This window comes from Moschus berezovskii, chromosome 18 (assembly GCF_049115385.1).
Source record: "Moschus berezovskii isolate FMDL1 chromosome 18, NW_MosBer_1.0, whole genome shotgun sequence".
In the NCBI taxonomy this organism is placed as follows: Eukaryota; Metazoa; Chordata; class Mammalia; order Artiodactyla; family Moschidae; genus Moschus; species Moschus berezovskii.
The window spans coordinates 75,816,351-75,834,972 of NC_142477.1; the positions used below are offsets into that span (position 1 = coordinate 75,816,351).

At 47.2% G+C, this 18,622-nt stretch overlaps 1 long non-coding RNA gene across 1 annotated transcript in view; it reads left to right on the forward strand.

Moving 5' to 3' along the window:
- Window positions 1-16,844, forward strand: part of LOC129553136 (uncharacterized) — a 36,915-nt gene extending 20,071 nt beyond the window's left edge. The window contains exons 3-4 of the long non-coding RNA XR_008685397.2: window positions 3,095-3,269; window positions 16,562-16,844. This is a non-coding gene — a long non-coding RNA (uncharacterized LOC129553136). The remainder of the gene's footprint in view (window positions 1-3,094; window positions 3,270-16,561) is intronic.
- Window positions 16,845-18,622: the final 1,778 nt, after the last annotated feature.

The following is an 18,622-nucleotide window of genomic DNA, read 5'->3' on the forward strand; positions in this document are numbered from 1 at the left end:
TAGATGGCATCCTTCCATGTTTTTATACACTTACTATCAATGTAAATATTCATAAAGAATATATAGTATTTTTTGCTTTTACCCTTTTTATTGTGATGGAAAATTTAACATGAAATCTATCCTCAACAAATTTTTAGAAGTACAATACATTCATGTTTGGGCTTCTCAGGAAGCACAGTGATAAAGAATATGCTTGCCAATGCAGGAGACACAAAGACGCGGGTTTGATCCTTGGGTTGGGAAGATCCCCTGGAGTACGAAATGGCAGCCCACTCCAGGATTCCTGCCTGGCAATTTGCACGCACAGAGAAGCCTGGAGGGCTTCAGTCCACGGGTTGGCGAAGAGTCGGACGGGACTAAGTGACTGAGCACAGCACAGCACAGCACAGTGGTCTCAGCTGTATGTGCTGTGATGGACAGCAGCTCTCTGGAACTTTTCCAGCTTGTGTAGCAGAAGCTCTAGAACCCTGGAACAGTAACTCTGGATTCCCCTTCTCAGCCACTGGCAACCACCATCCTACTTTCTGCTGTGCTAAGAAGTGCCTGACTGCTTTACATACCTCATAGCAGTGGAATCAGGCAGTATCTATCCTTCTGTGACTGGATTATTTTATTTAGCATAAGGTCCTCAGGGTTCACTCCTGTTGTAGCACATGACAAGGTTTCCTTCTTTAAGGCTGAATAATTTGCATCCCCACGTCAATTACAATAGCCACGAGTGGAAACAACCTAAATATCTATCATGGGTAAACTGATGAAGAAAAGGAGGTATATACGTACAAGTGAATGTTATTAAGCCTTTACCCTTTCAACATATTGTGTGCATATTACTCTTCCCGTTTTACAGATGAGGAGACTAAAGCCCAGGTGAATCATTAGATGAGGGAGGCTTGCAAATACCTGGTTGGCTTGCACACGGTCTCCCACACTCTCCCGAGACACACAGACAGATTAGTGCCCTCCCGCTCCTTTGGTCTTACGAAAACCAGGACCTCTTCGCCAACACCAATAAGCCTTGGGGGACAGAAGAAGCCTAGTCTCATTCAGGAGGACAGGCCCTGGGGGACAGTTGACTGTGGAATGCCAGCTTACAGCACAGTGTCCAGCGTCTGAGAAGTAGGTAATAAATTTGCACTGAATGCTGGAAGAAAGCAACGAACAAGTGGAAGGTGGCTCAGATCCGAACTTCTCCAATGCCAGGAGGACATGCTTTGCCCATGCCCTCGAGTTAACACCAGTCTTAAATTTCCAGCCCACGGGCTTCCCAGAACTTCCCTTTGTACAGACAGAAAACTTGCCTCTATCATTTGCTCATTAGACACTGGATAAAGAAAGCCTATCTCTTTCACCCAGGCTTGGTTTCATTGATACTTGCAGATAAAAAAATGGATGGCCAATAATAAGCGGAAGTTTGAAGATCATCCATCTTAACGGAAGAAGTGGTACCAAGAAGCTGCCTCCCTTGGGCTAACACATCAGAGTCCAGAATCTGGCCCAAGACTCTCCCCCAAAGGTGCTTCCCTCCACTAGAGCCTCAAATTTCAGAACTTTGTGTCTTGACATCATGTCTTTTTGTTGTTGCTGTTTTGTCTAAGATTAAACACAATTACTTCTTCATTATTTGCCATTTTATTTTAATTCGATTAATTCTTAAAAATGTTTATATTGTGGTAAAAGTCATACAATATAAAACATCCTGTATTAACCGTATTTAACTCTGTACAGCTCAGTGGCACTAAGTACATTCACATTGTTGTGCAACTCTCACCACCATTCGTCTCCTGAATTTTTCACCTTCCTAAACTGAAACTCTGTCCCCATCAGACACCAATTCCACAATCCCCCCGGCATCATCACCCACAGCCTCCGTCCTCTACCATGTATGCCCTGCTGCTGCTGCTAAGTCGCTTCAGTCGTGTCCGACTCTGTGTGACCCCATAGATGGCAGCCCACCAGGCTCCCCCTTCCCTGGGATTCTCCAGGCAAGAACACTGGAGTGGGTTGCCATTTCCTTCTCCAGTGTGTGAAAGTGAAAAGTGAAAGTGAAGTCGCTCAGTCATGTCCAACCCTTAGTGACCCCATGGACTGCAGCCTACCAGGCTCCTCCATCCATGGGATTTTCTAGGCAAGAGTACTGGAGAGGCTTGCCATTGCCTCCTCCACCATGTATGCCCTACTCTGTATGAAACAGATAACTGATGAGACCCTACCGTGTAGCATACAGAGGGGAAAAAGAAGACACAGTCTGTAGGGCACAGGCTAAGTCAGCCTTAAAAATGCATTCCAGGGTGCATGGCGCTGCGCTGTGCTCAGTCGCTTCAGCCGTGTCTGACTCTGTGACCCCATGGACTGCGGACCACCAGGCTCCTCTGTCTATAGGATTCTCCAGGCAAGAATACTGGAATGGGTTGTATGCCCTCCTCCAGGGGATCTTCCCAACTTGAGGATTGAACCTGAATCTCTTATGTCTCCTGCATGGGCAAGTGGGTTCTTCACCACTAGCGTAGCGCCACCTGGGGAGCCCTCAGTATGCATTAGCTGTAGCAGTGTGGCAATGTTAGTTGCTCAGTTGTGTCCGACTCTTTGTGACCCCACGAACTATAGCCTGCCAGGCTCCTCTGTCTATGGGATTCTCCAGGCAAGAATACAGGAGTGGGTTGCCATACCCTCCTCCAGGGGATCTTCCTGACCCCGGGATCCAACCAGCGTCTCCTGTGTCTCCTGCATTGCAGGCAGAGTCATTATTGCTGAGCCACCAGGGAAGCCCATATTTATCTATATTCTAACTCAAATCGCTTTGTGTGCCACACCAGTGGAACTCTGCACAAAACAAAGCTACTATTCTGTAGACCTGGGGTTGGCCACATTGAATACACAGCTCAGGAAATACACTGCTGTGCAGGCCTCAGTGAGGAAACCAAACCAAACCATACTCTTTTTTTGATTCTGTAACTCTAGATCCAGCCTGGCCGAGCCTAGACCGGATATTTCTTGATACGTGTGTGTTCAAGGAGTTACAACGCAGAACTGGACTTCCTGATCTGTAAACTGGGGTCCAAAATCCCTAGTGATCAGACTATGTTTTTGGTTACAGGCAGCAGAAACTGACTCTACGTTAAACAACAAATGGCATGCACTGAACAGCTGTGGAGGCTGGGAGCTAAAAAAATGGAAGGCATAAGAACAGGCTCAGAAAGCGGGCAGCAGCCATAGGACCTCGAAGGATCAGGCTGCAGGACCCACACTGCAGGGCCCCCCTCGGGAGCCAGGTAAGGCATAAATAGTGCTCCAGATGTTTGAGGTGAATACATGTCTCTGCATCACCAGCTCAGACCTCAAAATCCTGGCACTGAGTGTCTGATGGGCTGCATCAACAGAGGAGGGGGTGGGGAAAGTTAACCCCCTTGGTTCTACTGTGTAATGCACACTCCTCCGACCGTGGCCGCAATGACAGGCGCATCCCCCAAGGCATGTGCTGCTGCTGCTGCTGAGTTGCTCATTCATGTCTGACTCTTTGTGACCCCGTGGACTGCAGCCCGCCAGGCTCCTCTGTCCATGGGATTTCCCAGGCAAGAACACTGAAGCAGGCTGCCATTGTCTACTCCACCCAAAGGGTGTGCACGGTGCTAACTGGAATTCGGCTGCTGATGCTAGACCGCTGAAAGAGGAACAATCCTGACGCTGACCTTTCCAAGGTCAATTCCAATTATTTGAAATTGATTTGTACAGAGTGCCTGATAGAGTGCCTGGTGCCTGATTAAATAATTCCATGGATGGCCTGGGCAGATATATGAAAACTTTTAAGGAGAGAGAGAAAGAGGAACTCTAACTTGAAATACCAGTAATCTTCCTGGGAGAACTTGAAAGGGCCGGTGTAGAATTGCTCTTTAAAAGCTCTCCCTTTTCTAGACCAAGCCATCAACTATGAACAAGGCAGTTTTTAGCACGTGGCTTCTGCATATAGACCCAGTGTTGAGGCTAGCTGTTGGAGGCAGCACTTATATTGCCAAAGGACGTTTAGATGGAAAACAGCACAATTTCCAGAATGACTGTGTCCTCAAGGAAGGACATGGAACTCTGGACTCTGCCGCCCAGCCAACACTGTGAACCAGAAGGTACACCACATGAGTTCCCTGAGAGTTTGATCTAAGATGAAAAGAAAAATAAAATATCACAGAAGAAGGTTTAAAACTAAGGGCTGCTGCTGCTATGTCACTTCAGTCATGTCCGATTCTGTGCGACCCCATAGACGGCAGCCCACCAGGCTCCCCCGTCCCTGGGATTCTCCAGGCAAGAACACTGGAGTGGGTTGCCATTTCCTTCTCCCATGCATGAAAGTGAAAGTGAAGTTGCTCAGTCATGTCCGACTCCTAGCGATCCCATGGACTGCAGCCTACCAGGCTCCTCTGTCCATGGGATTTTCCAGGCAAGAGTACTGGAGTGGGTTGCCATTTCCTTCTCCAGAAAACTAAGGGCTAACCTTGTTAAAAGACCCTAGACCATGTTTCCTTCTGGATAGAGTAGAAATGATGCTTCAGTTAGAGTTTTTAGCAGAGCAAAACAAAAATGGCATTCTTTTCTCTGGAAGTCCCCCAATATCCAATTTATGGTTACCTTTTAGGATTCTTACTGCCAGCTTGCAGTCTGGGGCCCAGTCAGCTTTAAGAATTATCTGGGAGTTTGCTAATGGAACAGACCCCTGGAACCTACCCAAAGATCTTAGTCCAGAGGACTCAGAGAGATTCAAAGATCTGCATTTTCCCCAAGCTCCCCATTCAGGATGTCTCTGACCTGGTGGCCTAGTCTGAGTTTACTTTTTCTTGCCATGGAGAAAGTTTGCTAGAACAAGTTTTATAAAAATGGGGCCTGCTAGGCTAAATAAAATTGCACAGGGAGTGTTAAGAAGCCCTGAATCATAAAACACAGAATGTAGTAAATGTTTAATTAACTCATGCAGGTATCTTTTCCTATGAGGATAGTTGCTGTGCTGGTTGAAAATCATTTTCAGTTCAACAGGCCTCTTAAAGGCCTCAACTAAGTAACCAAATTGTTGCTGCTGCTGCTGCTAAGTCACTTCAGTCGTGTCTGACTCTGTGTGGCCCCATAGGTGGAAGCCCACCAGGCTCCCCCTTCCCTGGGATTCTCCAGGCAAGAACACTGGAGTGGGTTGCCATTTCCTTCTCCAATGTGTGAAAGTGAAAAGTGAAAGTGAGGTCGCTCAGTTGTGTCCGACCCTTAGCGACCCCACGGACTGCAGCCTACCAGGCTCCTCCATCTGTGGGATTTTCTAGGCAAGAGTACTGGAGTGGCTTGCCAGTGCCTTCTCCAGCCAAATTGCTATATTGCCTCAATTATTGCGCATATTTAATGACAGTTCCAGCTACGGTGTGCTCACTTGGCACTCTGTGCTCTGGGTTTTACACACCTGATTACATTTAATTCCCAACAAACCCCATCAGATGTGATACTATGGTTCCATATCACAGCTGAGAAAATGGAATCTTAGGAAGATCTTGCCCAAGTCAAGATTAGGATTCAAATCCAAGTCTGTGTGACCCTAGAATCTATTCACCTCTGTGATGTGTTTGACAGGAGCATCAGGGCATTTTAAAATTCATTGTGCCAAGTGTGATGCTGTTACTCTCACCCACTATCCTTGGTATACAGCAGATTATTGTCTGTAATAATCTAGGACTGTTCCCATACAGGTGAAAGGGAAAGTTAGTCACTCAGTCATGTCAGACTCTTTGTGACGTCATGGACTGTAGCCCAGCAGGCTCCTCTGTCCATGGAATTCTCCAGGCAAGAATACTGGAGTGGGCTGCCATTTCCTTCTCCAGGGGATCTTCCCAAGCAAAGGACTGAACCCAGGTCTTGGGCATCGCAGGCAGACTCTTTACCAACTTAGCTACCAGGGAAATCAATCTAAATTGCTAGAAGTAGACTTCAATCATATAGGTTAAGGGAACACCAAAGGCAGCCTTGGCAGGAGAAAATGTCACAAAATGACAGTATACTCCCTTGTGCCCTGCTAACTGGAGCCAAAATGAAAGCTTTCTTGGTAGAGAGAAGTGGGGTGAAATGCAGCAAAATTATCAAAGTTCACATCCTTGACCTAGCAAGTCTACTTCTAGCAATTTATCCTAGAGGCACATGCCTGTATATGCTCCATCACTCCAGTCATGTTCAATTTTTTGAGACCCCCATGAACTATGGCCCACCAGGTTCCTCTGTCCATGGGATTATTCTGGCAAGAATACTGGAGTGGGTTGCCAGTTCCTCCTCCAGGGGATCGTCCCAAACCAGGGTTTGAACCCGCATCTCCTGTGGCTCCCACATTGGCAGGTTGATTCTTTACCACTGAGCCACCTGGGAAAGTCTACTTCTAGTAATTTATCCTGCAGACATAATCATGGATAAAAGAAGATTCATTTCTGAGTTGTTTATAATAGTGAAATTTGGAACCAACATAAATATCCAACTGTAGGGAGTTACTGATATAAATTCTAGTACCTGCATATACCAGGACATGCTATAGCCATTTAAAAAGCTGCTCCAGAATGACATTCAACCATATGAAAGTTGTTCACAATATGTTGCATACATTTTTTAAAAGGGGTTATACAGAATTGTCCAATAAAGGACAGAAATGGTTTGGCCCTAATAGAAACAGAAGATGTTAAGAAGAGGTGGCAAGAATACACAGAAGAACTATATAGAAAAGATCTTCATGACCCAGATAATCATGATCACTCACCTAGAGACAGATATCCTGGAATGCAAAGTCAAGTGGGCCTTAAGAAGCATCACTATGAACAAAGCTAGTGGAGGTGATGGAATTCCAGTTGAGCTATTTCAGATCCTAAAAGATGATGCTGTGAAAGTGCTGCATTCAATATGCCAGAAAATTTGGAAAACTCAGCAGTGGCCACAGGACTGGAAAAGGTCAGTTTTCATTCCATCCCAAAGAAAGGCAATGCCAAAGAATGTTCCAACTATCGCACAATTGCTCTCATCTCACACACTAGTAAAGTCATGCTCAAAATTCTCCAAGCCAGGCTTCAACAGTATGTGAACTGTGAAATTCCAGATGTTCAAGCTGGATTTAGAAAAAGCAGAGGAACCAGAGATTAAATTGCCAACATCCATTGGAGCATCGAAAAAAAGCAAAAGAGTTCCAGAAAAACATCTGTTTCTGCTTTACTGACTAGGCCAAAGCCTTTGACTGTGTGGATAACAACAAACTGTGGAAAATTCTTCAAGAGATGGGAATACCAGACCACCTGACCTGCCTCCTGAGAAATCTGTATGCAGGTCAAGAGAAATCTGTATGCAGGTCAAGAGAAATCTGTATGCAGGTCAAGAACAGTTAGAACTGGATATGGAACAACAGACTGGTTCAAAATCAGGAAAGGAGTATGTCAAGGAGCTGTATATTGTCACCTTGCTTATTTAACTTATATGCAGAGTACATCATGAGAAATGCTGGATTGGATCAAGCACAAGCTGGAATCAAGATTGCCGGGAGAAATACAAAAAATCTCAGATATGCAGATGACACCACCCTTATGGCAGAAAGTGAAGAAGAACTAAAGAGCCTCTTGATGAAAGTGAAAAAGGAGAGTGAAAATGTTGGCTTAAAGCTCAACATTCAGAAAACTAAGATCATGGCATCCGGTCCCATCACTCCATGGCAAATATATGGAGAAACATTGGAAACAGTGACAGACTTTATCTTTTGGGACTTCAAAATCACTGCAGATGGTGACTACAACCATGAAATTAAAAGACACTTGCTCCTTGGAAGAAAAGTCATGACCAACCTAGACAGCATATTAGAAAGTAGAAACATTACTTTGCTGATAAAGGTCCATCTAGTCAATATAGTTTTTTCCAGTAGTCATGTATGGATGTGAGGGTTGGACTATAAAGAAAGCTGAGCGCTGAAGAATTGATGCTTTTGAACTGTGGTGTTGGAGAAGACTCTTGATGTCTGGACTTGATGTCTGTTAGAATCCCGTGGACTGCAAGGAGATCCAACCAGTCCATCCTAAAGAAAATCAGTCCTGAATATTCATTGGAAGGACTGATGCTGAAGCTGAAACTCTTAATACTTTGGCCACCTGATGTGAAGAACTGACTTATTGGAAAAGACCCTGATGCTGGGAAAGATTGAAGGTGGGAGGAGAAGGGGACGACAGGGGATGAGATGGTTGGGTGGCATCACCGACTCAATGGACATGAGTTTGAGTAAACTCTGGGAGCTGGTGATGGACAGGGAACCCTGGCGTGCTGAAGTTCATGGGGTCGCAAGGAGTCGGACACGACTGAGTGACTGAACTGAACTGATAAAGAATTGTAAGAAGAATGTGATCCCATTTTGACACTGCAAAAGAATTTTTAAAAAAGAAAATAATAAATTTTGTGTTCAATTTTTACTATTCTCTTTTCTTGCTCGTGTTTTATTAGCATTTCCATAATGACTGTTTTACCTTTGTAGAAAGAGAATAATCATCACTTTATTCAAATCATATAAAATATGAGGGTAATAGACAACTTGAAGGCATTTGGGTTTTGTTGCAAGGCAATGACACCATCATGCCTGCTCCCCGCCCCCGCTGTCTCTCAGATCTCTGCCGTCTGACCAACTCAGCACTCCAGACAGTGCCAAGGACTCACTGCATTCTAAACAGAGGTGCCTCCGAGTCTTCCTGGAGATACGGAAATCCCCATGTGCTGTTTCAGTTACGTCCTGAAAAGTCTGACCGCCCCACTTGACTCATGTGCTCCCGGCCCTCCAGCCCTGGCTGAGTCTTACAGATCCCCCAGTTGTGCTTTTTAGGAGAAACCAAAACGAAAGCTGAAGAGGCACCAGGTCTGGAAGGATCCCCACGTGCTGGGCAGTGAGAAAGGGAAACAAACACGTGTTCTGGTTTCCCAAGGTCCTGCCAGCCAGGCTGCAGCAGACCCTTCATCTGGGTCAGTCAGGCCTCACAAAACTCCTCTGTGCCCGCAAGCCTGTCTCTCCTGAGATGCTGTGTTGACCTGCCCTCAAGGAGACCCGCATCCAGTGGGAGAGAGGAGAGGTCAGATGGCCCCTCCTGGTTGGTGGCACACGAAGAGTGGGTGCAGCACCCGCTGGAGGCACGGAGGACCGGCCTTCACCCACACGCGGAGGCTCAGGGAGCTTTTCCCGAGGAGGCAGTGCTCAGCGTTGATGCTCCCTTAGCACTGAACTGGAGAGCAGGTCCTTCACTATTTCTCATGGAAGGGACAGGGCAATGTTTTCAGTCTCCACTGAATCATCTGAAGTGATTCTGAAGTCACTTTCTGGGTAAGTGGGGGGCTGGGGTCTAGAACCCTTGTCAGATAATCAGACAAGAGCTAAGAAAAGTCAGGAAGGGAGAGAAACCTGGGGATGTGGGGTACAGCAACCAGACTCAAAGCCAGGCTTCGAGTCTGACCCAGTCTCTGATAACGGGGGCCGCACCAAGAGGGAGAGTAGCAGCCTATGTGGCTATGGGCAGGGGGAGGGCGGAGGCGGAGAGAAGGAAGCACAGGGAGCCATAGACTGTGCGAGCGGTGCAGATCGGAGAAAGGCCACCAGGGGGAGCTCGAGGTAGCCATTGCTACTGCAGGTTGCTCCCTTGTGATTGTGGCTGTCTTTTTTGTTTTTTGTTTTTATTGGAAGAAAATCACTTTACAAACTAGTGTTGGTTTTTGCCATACAACAACGTGAATCAGTCATAATTATATATATATATATATGTGTGTGTGTGTGTCCACCCTCCCTCTCGCGCCTCCCCCCTCCCCCCACTCCACCCCTCTAGGTCATCACAGAGCAGCACCAGGCTGGGCTCCTTGTGTTATACAGCAACTTCCCACTAGCTTTCTGTTTTACACATGTTAGTTTCTCAGTCATGTCCAGCTCTTTGTGACCCCATGGACTGTAGCCCCCCGGGCTCTCTGTCCATGGAATTCTCCAAGCTAGAATACTAGAGTGGGTAGCCATTCCCTTCTCCAGGGGACCTTCCTGACCCAGGGATGGAACCTGGGTCTTCTGTGCTGCAGGCAGATTCTTTACTGTCCAAGCTACCAGGGAAGCCCATTTTACACAGGATGGTGTATATATGCATGATGGTGTACGTATGTCAATGATACACCCTCAGTTCGTCCCACACTCGCCTTCTCCCGCTGTGCCCACAAATCCAATGCTCATTGCAACACCATTTACAATAGCTGTGATTATGGTTTTAAGGTTCTTCAGCCTTTGGTGTCAGGAGGGGCAAAACCCTTTACAAGACCCAACCAGGCATTGAGAGAAGAGGGGCCAGAATAGAGGAAATGCTGCTCGACAGTAAACCTAACAGGGTATACGTGACTTAACAAGGCTGGCGAGGAAGAACAGAGATGCCTTCACGTGGTTAGTGGTTAAAGAGAGACACACCAGCCTGTGACTTTCCCCCAGGTCGGCCAGGCACCCCGTTCTCCGGACAGCTTGCCTGGATCCATGGCCCCTCCCGAGCTGTTTCCAGGGCCATGTTTCCTTTATTTCATGTCTCTGGTGTCCATCAGCATGAGGGAACCTTCCCCACCGCCCAGCCAGGAGGTCCCGTCCTGTGCTCTCTCTCTCAAATAGGCTTGTCATCACGACCGTTGTGTCTGTTGAGAATGGCCTCTGGATCCACTGTTTGCTTCTTGCTTGTCGGTTTCTCTCCCACTTGTTTTTCCAGGGCTGGAGCTTGCCTTGTCCATCACCACAACCTGGTGCTTAGAACAGCGGCTGGCATGTGGTATGGCTTGATTTCAAAAAAGCACTGAATGAGTGTAAAGTGATTGTGTCTGAGGGGAGGAAAACAAGCTCTAAAATCAGATGCAGATAAATGTTAGGACTGAGCCCAACTCCACCACTTACCCATGGGGCGAACTTTGAGTTTTGACTTGTAAGATGGGTTATGCAAAAATTGTGGATTTGTAAAGTGCCTAGTATATAATAGAATAAAGGTTCTAAAAGTTGGCTTTTACATTTTATTAGTATGATAAAGAATAAAGAGGAGAATTTTGCTGTTTTACCAGAGGGGGGATGGAACAAAGGTCCAGAATTGCCAGCAGGCAATCTGGAGAATTACTGCCTGCATAGGTCAGGAAGAGGGGCAGGAAGGGGCAAGAAGGAGGCACCAGCTCTGAGGACCTGTCGGCCATCACAGAGAGGGAAGGGAAGGCTGAGTTGTCGGGACTCGGCCCTTGAGGGCAGACGGAATGAGGCTTCTCCAGGCGATCTGTGGGCAGGTACCAGAGCTCGTGTGACCTTCACTGTCGCTCAGCAGTGTGGATGTTTGAGGGGAGAATGCTCAGTTCAGCTCAGTATCTCCACCACCCCCATCCCTCACCGCTGGCCATGGGACAGTGTCTTGGCATCTTACTGGGCAAACTGCCCTGGAAGAGAAACCAGGTTAGGCATCATGGGTTCCTGTTTTGTCTCTTTCATGTGATGCGGATGACGATCTGGATATTGCCATAGGGTCAGGGTCTCAGAAAAAGGGAAAGTTCAGCTGAACAGAAGAATGCATGCTGGGGAAAATGGAAAACGGGAGTCAAGACACAGTTGGTCCAAGAGAACCATGACAACGAAGTACAGAGAGAAACATGCTCACTGAGAGCTCCAAGAATAAGGAAAGACTTATAGGAGGAGGGGGAGAGTGGGGAGAGGACAGGACCAGGGTCGGGGGCTGGGCTCCAGTACCCATGATGCTCTGTGGCTCCAGTACCCATGATGCTCTGTGGCTCCAGTACCCATGATGCTCTGTGGCTCCAGTACCCATGATGCTCTGTGGCTCCAGTACCCATGATGCTCTGTGGTTCCAGTACCCATGATGCTCTGTGGCTCCAGTACCTGTGATGCTCTGTAGCTCCAGTGCCCTTAATTCTCTGTGGCTCCAGTACCCATGATGCTCTGTGGCTCCAGTGCCCTTAATGCTCTGTGGTTCCAGTACTCGTGATACTCTGTGGCTCCAATACTCATGATGCTCTCTGGCTCCAGTACCCGTAATGCTCTGTGGCTCCAGTGCCCTTAATGTTCTCTGGCTCCAGTACCTGTGATGCTCTGTAGCTCCAGTGCCCTTAATTCTCTGTGGCTCAAGTACCCATGATGCTCTCTGGCTCCAGTACCCGTAATGTTATGTGGCTCCAGTGCCCTTAATGGTCTGTGGCTCCAGTACCCGTAATGCTCTGTGGCTCTAGTACTTGTGATGCTCTGTGGCTCCAGTACCCATGATGCTCTCTGGCTCCAGTACCTGTAATGCTCTGTGGCTCCAGTGCCCTTAATTCTCTGTGGCTCCAGTACCCATGATGCTCTCTGGCTCCAGTACCCGTAATGTTATGTGGCTCCAGTACCTGTAATGTTATGTGACTCCAGTACGTATAATGCTCTGTGGCTCCAGTGCCCTTAATGGTCTGTGGCTCCAGTACCCATGATGCTCTGTGGCTCCAGTAACCTTAATGCTCTGTGGCTCCAGTACCTGTGATGTTTTGTGGCTCCACTACCCTTGATGCTCTGTGGCTCCAGTACACTTAACGCTCTGTGGTTCCAGTACCCATAATACTCTATGGTTCCAGTACCCTTGATGCTCTGTGATTCCAGTACCCTTGATGCTCTGTGGCTCCAGTACCCATGATGCTCTCTGGCTCCAGTGCCCTTAATGCTCTGTGGCTCCAGTGCCCTTAATGCTCTGTGGCTCCAGTACCCGTGATGCTCTGTGGCTCCAGTACCCATAATGCTCTGTGGCTCCAGTACCCGTGATGCTCTGTAGCTCCAGTATCCTTAATGCTCTCCCCTTAGATGCTCTGTGCCTTTATGCTAGTGGCTTTCCCTCTCTGGGCTTCAGTTTTCTCAGTGATCATCTGAGCTCCTCTTTCTCTCAAAACTTCATGCACGTTATCATTCAATCAATAATATTCCCCAAGCACTAAGCTTTTGCTGTGCACTGCTTAGGTACTGGGCATTTGATAACGAGCAAAACTGATTAAAAAATCTCCACTCTTGTGTTTTCTGCCCACAGTAAACCAAGCCAGGAAAATATGTTGTATCTTATTAATCAGGATAAGTGCTACAGAGTAAAGTGGGTCGGGGAGAGGGGACAAGGAGCCTTTTCTGAAAAGGTGACTTCTGAGTCAGACCTGCGGAGGTGAGGGAGTGAGGCAGGAGGACACTGGCGCAGAGTTCAGGCAGAGGGACAGCGGCATGAAGGGGCTCTGAACACGAAACTCCTCCTCTCCACTCCTTGTCACGCCACCAGCTCCCCGCAGTCCTCTCTGTGGTTCCAGTGTCAATCGCTCAGTCGTGTCCGACTCTGCGACCCTGTGGACTGTAGCCCACCAGGCTCCTCTGTCCTTGGGATTCTCCAGGCAAGAGTACAGGAGTGGCTGTCATTTCTTTCTCCAGGGGATCTTCCCACCCAGGGGTCAGACCTGAGTCTCCTACATTGCAGGTGGATTCCTTACCATCTGAGCCACCAGGGAAGCCCTACATATGGCTGGGATGACTCTACAAAATGTAAGTCAGAACCCATCAGTTCCCTGCTGCAAACCCACTGGGAGCCTCACCACACTCAGAACAAACACCAGAGTCCCACCTGGGGTTCGTCAGTGTCTCAAGTCATGGCCTCTCTCCTGCCTCCCTGGCTCACTCCTTCCCAGGCTCTCTGCTGGGATGCTGTTTCTGGGACACACCAAGCAGGCTGCAGCCTCACAGCTTCACCCACAGCTTCTGCTTAGGTGTCCTTCCTGGCTGCCTAGGTCTGGCTTCCTGACTTCTTACAGATGCTGCCTCCTCAGGAGGACCTCCTTGACTGACCTGTCCAAGCCAGCACTGGGAGCAACACTGGGCTGGAGTAAGCACAAGCTGGAATCAAGATTTCTGGGAGAAATATCAATAACCTCAGATATGCAGATGACACCACCCTTATGGCAGAAAGTGAAGAGGAACTAAAAAGCCTCTTGATGAAAGTGAAAGAGGAGAGTGAAAAGTTGGCTTAAAGCTCAACATTCAGAAAACTAAGATCATGGCATCCAGTCCCATTACTTCATGACAAATAGTTGGGGAAACAGTGGTAACAGTGGTTGACTTTATTTTTCTGGGCTCCAAAATCACTGCAGATGGCAATTGCAGCCATGAAATTAAAAGACGCTTACTCCTTGGAAGGAAAGTTATGACCAACCTAGATAGCATATTAAAAAGCAGAGACATTACTTTGCCAACAAAGGTCCATCTAGTCAAGACTATGGTTTTTCCAGTGGTCATGTATGGATGTGAGAGTTGGACTGTGAAGAAAGCTGAGCACCGAAGAATTTATGCTTTTTAACTGTGGTATTGCAGAAGACTCTTGAGAGTCCCTTGGACTGCAAGGAGATCCAACCAGTCCATCCTAAAGGAGATCAGTCCTGGATGTTCATTGGAAGGACTGATGCTGAAGCTGAAACTTCAATACTTTGGCCATCTCTTGCAAAGAGTTGACTCATTGGGAAAGACCCTGATGCTGGGAAGGATTGGGGGCAGGAGGAGAAGGGGACAACAGAGGATGAGATGGCTGGATGGCATCACCAACTCAATGGACATGAGTTTGAGTGAACTCCAGGAGCTGGTGATAGACAGGGTGGCATGCCGTGCTGCGATTCATGGGGTTGCAAAGAGTCGGACATGACTGAGCGACTGAACTGAACTGAAACTCATTGAGGATGGTGTTCTTATTAACTACATTTTATAGGTTAATAACCTGAGATTCCAAGAGCTTAAGACATTTTTTAAAGACATTTGTTTAAACTGGTGAGTGTCAGAGAGGATTCAAACCCTGAAGCGTCCATTATTGACTATAACCCTCTGGACCAGCACTGCCCGAAAGAGCTTGGTGATGATGGAAATGTTCTGTGTCCACAATGGCAGCCACTGGCTGTGCGTGACTGCTGAGTGCTTGAAATGCTTGTAGCTGAGGAACTGAAATTTTATTTCATTTCACTTTACTTTCAATTTAAACAGCCACATGTCGCTAGTGGCTATCATACTGGACAGCAGAATCCCAGAGACCCTTATGTGTTCCTCTGCTAATGCTTGTCTCCCACACACACAGGGAGTTTCTCCGTGCCTCAGTTTGCTTATCTTCAGTTCAGTTGCTCAGTCGTGTCCAACTCTTTGGGACCCTATGTGTGCAGTATGCCAGGCCTCCCTGTCCATCACCATTCCTTATCTTATAGTAAAAGGCAATAATTTACACAGTCTGAAAAGAAGCCAGAGTATATCCTTATCTTATAGTGAGGAAAATAGCTTATAGGGCTCATATGAGGATGAAATAAACATATATATATATATATATGGCTTAGAACATAACCTGGCACAAAGTAAATAGTCAATGACTGTTATTATCATCACTACTGTCTTCTCATTATTTTTATCATTATCAGACCCCATAAAGCTGAAGGCTTTGTTTTCTGGTGAGTCTCCATTATCGAGAATGTTTTGGCACACAGTAAGAGAAGGCAATGGCAACCCACTCCAGTACTCTTGCTTGGAGAATCCCGTGGACGGAGGAGCCTGGTGAGCTGCAGCCCATGGGGTTGCTAAGAGTCGGACACGACTGAGTGACTTCACTTTCACTTTTCAGTTTCATGCATTGGAGAAGGAAATGGCAACCCACAACAGTGTTCTTGCCTGGAGAATCCCAGGGACGGGGGAGCCTGGTGGGCTGCCGTCTATGGGGTCGCACAGAGTCGGACACGACTGAAGCGACTTAGCAGCAGCAGCAGGTGCTCAATACATATTGCTTGAAAGAATAAATAAGTGAACTGAATTGAACACAGGACTTGGATAAAAACCAGCAGTCACAGACTCAAACTCTTTGGGGAGCTTGACAGGGAAAGCAAATGAGTGAAGGGTGACGGTGTAAGAAGGAGGGAGACTGAGGACTGGGGCAAACTGAATGGAACAGGCCCCGGTAAGGTGTTCCAAGGCGTTTCCTGGGAGTGGGGACAGCGCAAGGAGCACGTGGTCCAAGCAGAACTCCCATAACTGAAAGACACCCACAGGTGGTGACTTGGGGGGGCTTCCTTGCTCTATAATGACAAGTCTCTGGCTCCATTTTCCAGAGGGTCAACACTAGGCATCCTCTGAACATGAAGCATCCTCAGAGCTTAAGAAACCAGCACCATAGCTGCTGCTGCTGAATGAAGGCGCAGTCATTCAGGTTCTCACTCAGTACAGACTTTCCAGAGGGAACAGAATGGTGCCCCAGGACTTACATGTGCCAAAAAAAAAGAAAGAAAGAGAAGAATGAAATGTGACTGCTTGAGAAACAGGAGCGTCAGTCTGGGAGTCGCACCTGAGTCAGCAGCGATGGCAGGGAAAGGGCATGTCTGGAAGGAAGTCCTTTCTTGGACAGGGTTTGTGTTCCGAACACAGAGCCTGGAGTCAGACTTCATGAGCTCACCCTGGGCCAGTCACTGGTTTTCTTGAAGAGATCAGCAGGTAGAGGACCCACACCACTGAAACTGCCATTTCTTGCTCTCCTCCCAGCCACGCACGGTGCGTTTACGTGGGCACCACGCAGGTGAACGTCGCACTGGCAGGGGCTTCTCCAACGTCAGCTCATCTCTTTTGCCTTTCACCGTGCCCCGGGTGGTACCACGAATCCTGTTCTGAGAATCAGCATCCTTCGTGTGAGTTGTAGCTGCATGATCTGGGTCACCTCTGGGCAGTAATTAGGTCGATGAGTCCTTCCAGCTAAAAGAGCCTATGTCATTCATCGATTATAAATCGGAAGTGTCTCACTGAACAGACCTCACATATGATTTCTTGGGTCCACACATTTCTTTTTTTTTAAGTTAGTTAATGTATTAGTTTTCTACTGCTGCTGTAACAAATCACCACAAATGCAGTAGTTTAAAACAACACAAATTCATTTACAGATCTGGAGGGTGAAAGTCTGACTTAGGTCTCACTGGGCTAAAGTAGGGGGCTATGTTCCTTTCTGAAGAGTCTAGGAGAGAATCCTTTTCCTTGCCTTTCCCAGTTGCTAGAGGCTACTCATATTCCTTGGCTTGTGGCCTCCTTCCTCCATTTTTCAAAACCAGAAACGTTTCATCTCTCTGTGTTTTTTCCCTACAGTCACTGATCATGTTTTCCATTACTCTTCCCTCTTCTGCCTCCCTCTTCCACTTCTAAGGACCCTTGTGATTACAATGGGTCTGTCCAAGTTTTCAAGATAATCTCAGTATTTTAAGGGTGATTAACTATATTCTGCCTCGCAGAGTAGACTGCATTTCTTTTTTTTTGGCAACATAAAAATCTTGATTTTTATTTTTAAAAAATGATCTAGCAACATTGGACCCCAACCTTACACTCCCAGGCTCCCATTACAGTATGACAGTAATGAGCTTAGACTGCACTGCTTCTAGTTTGCCTTAGCCCCCACCCCTCCTTATAACCTACCTCCTAATGTCCAGAATAAAGTGCAATTTACCCTTGCCTTCGGAGAAGGCAATGGCAAGCCACTCCAGCACTCTTGCCTGGAAAATCCCATGGATGGAGGAGCCAGGTAGGCTGCAGTCCATGGGGTCGCTGGGAGTCGGACATGACTGAGCGACTTCACTTTCACTTTTCACTTTCACACATTGGAGAAGGAAATGGCAACCCACTCCGGTGTTCTTGCCTGGAGAATCCCAGGGACGGGGGAGCCTGGTGAGCTGCCGTCTATGGGGTCACACAGAGTCGGACACGACTGAAGTGACTTAGCAGCAGCAGCAGCAGTACCCTTGCCTTGGGTTACTGTTTTTTCCTACCAAGCTCGCTTCTCTCATCTGCATTTTTCTGCTGGCCTCTTCAGCCTTTGAGCCTCAGTATCTCTTCTTAATTCTTAGATGTCAACTCTACCATTCTTGTTGTCTGTCCATATCAGAAAAATTACATAGCAGTGTATGCAATTGACCCTACCCCACAGGTGACATGGGAAAGGGGAGCTCAGTGTTGTATGCAACTCAGGAACTCACCAGCTCATTGCTGGTATTCAGGGAAGGAGGAATGAGTCAGATACGCTCACAACAGTGAACAATGCTAATAAGAACTACCGTCTCTGGTGTGCCAAGGACTGTACTTTGTGCTTGCCATTTTATTTCACTGAGTCCTCACAATCACTTAACGAGGTTGATGCCATTATTTGGCTTCCCCCACTTGCTTATTTAACTTATATGCAGAGTACATCATGAGGAACGCTGGGCTGGAAGAAGCACAAGCTGGAATCAAGATTGCTGGGAGAAATATCAATAACCTCAGATATGCAGATGACACTACCCTTATGGCAGAAAGTGAAGAGGAACTCAAAAGCCTCTTGATGAAAGTGAAAGAGGAGAGTGAAAAGATTGGCTTGAAGCTCAACATTCAGAAAACAAAGATCATGGCATCTGGTCCCATCACTTCATGGGAAATAGATGAAAAAACAGTGGAAACAGTGTCAGACTTTATTTTTTGGGCTCCAAAATCACTGCAGATGCTGACTGCAGCCATGAAATTAAAAGGCGCTTACTCCTTGGAAGGAAAGTTATGACCAATCTTGATAGTATATTAAAAAGCAGAAATATT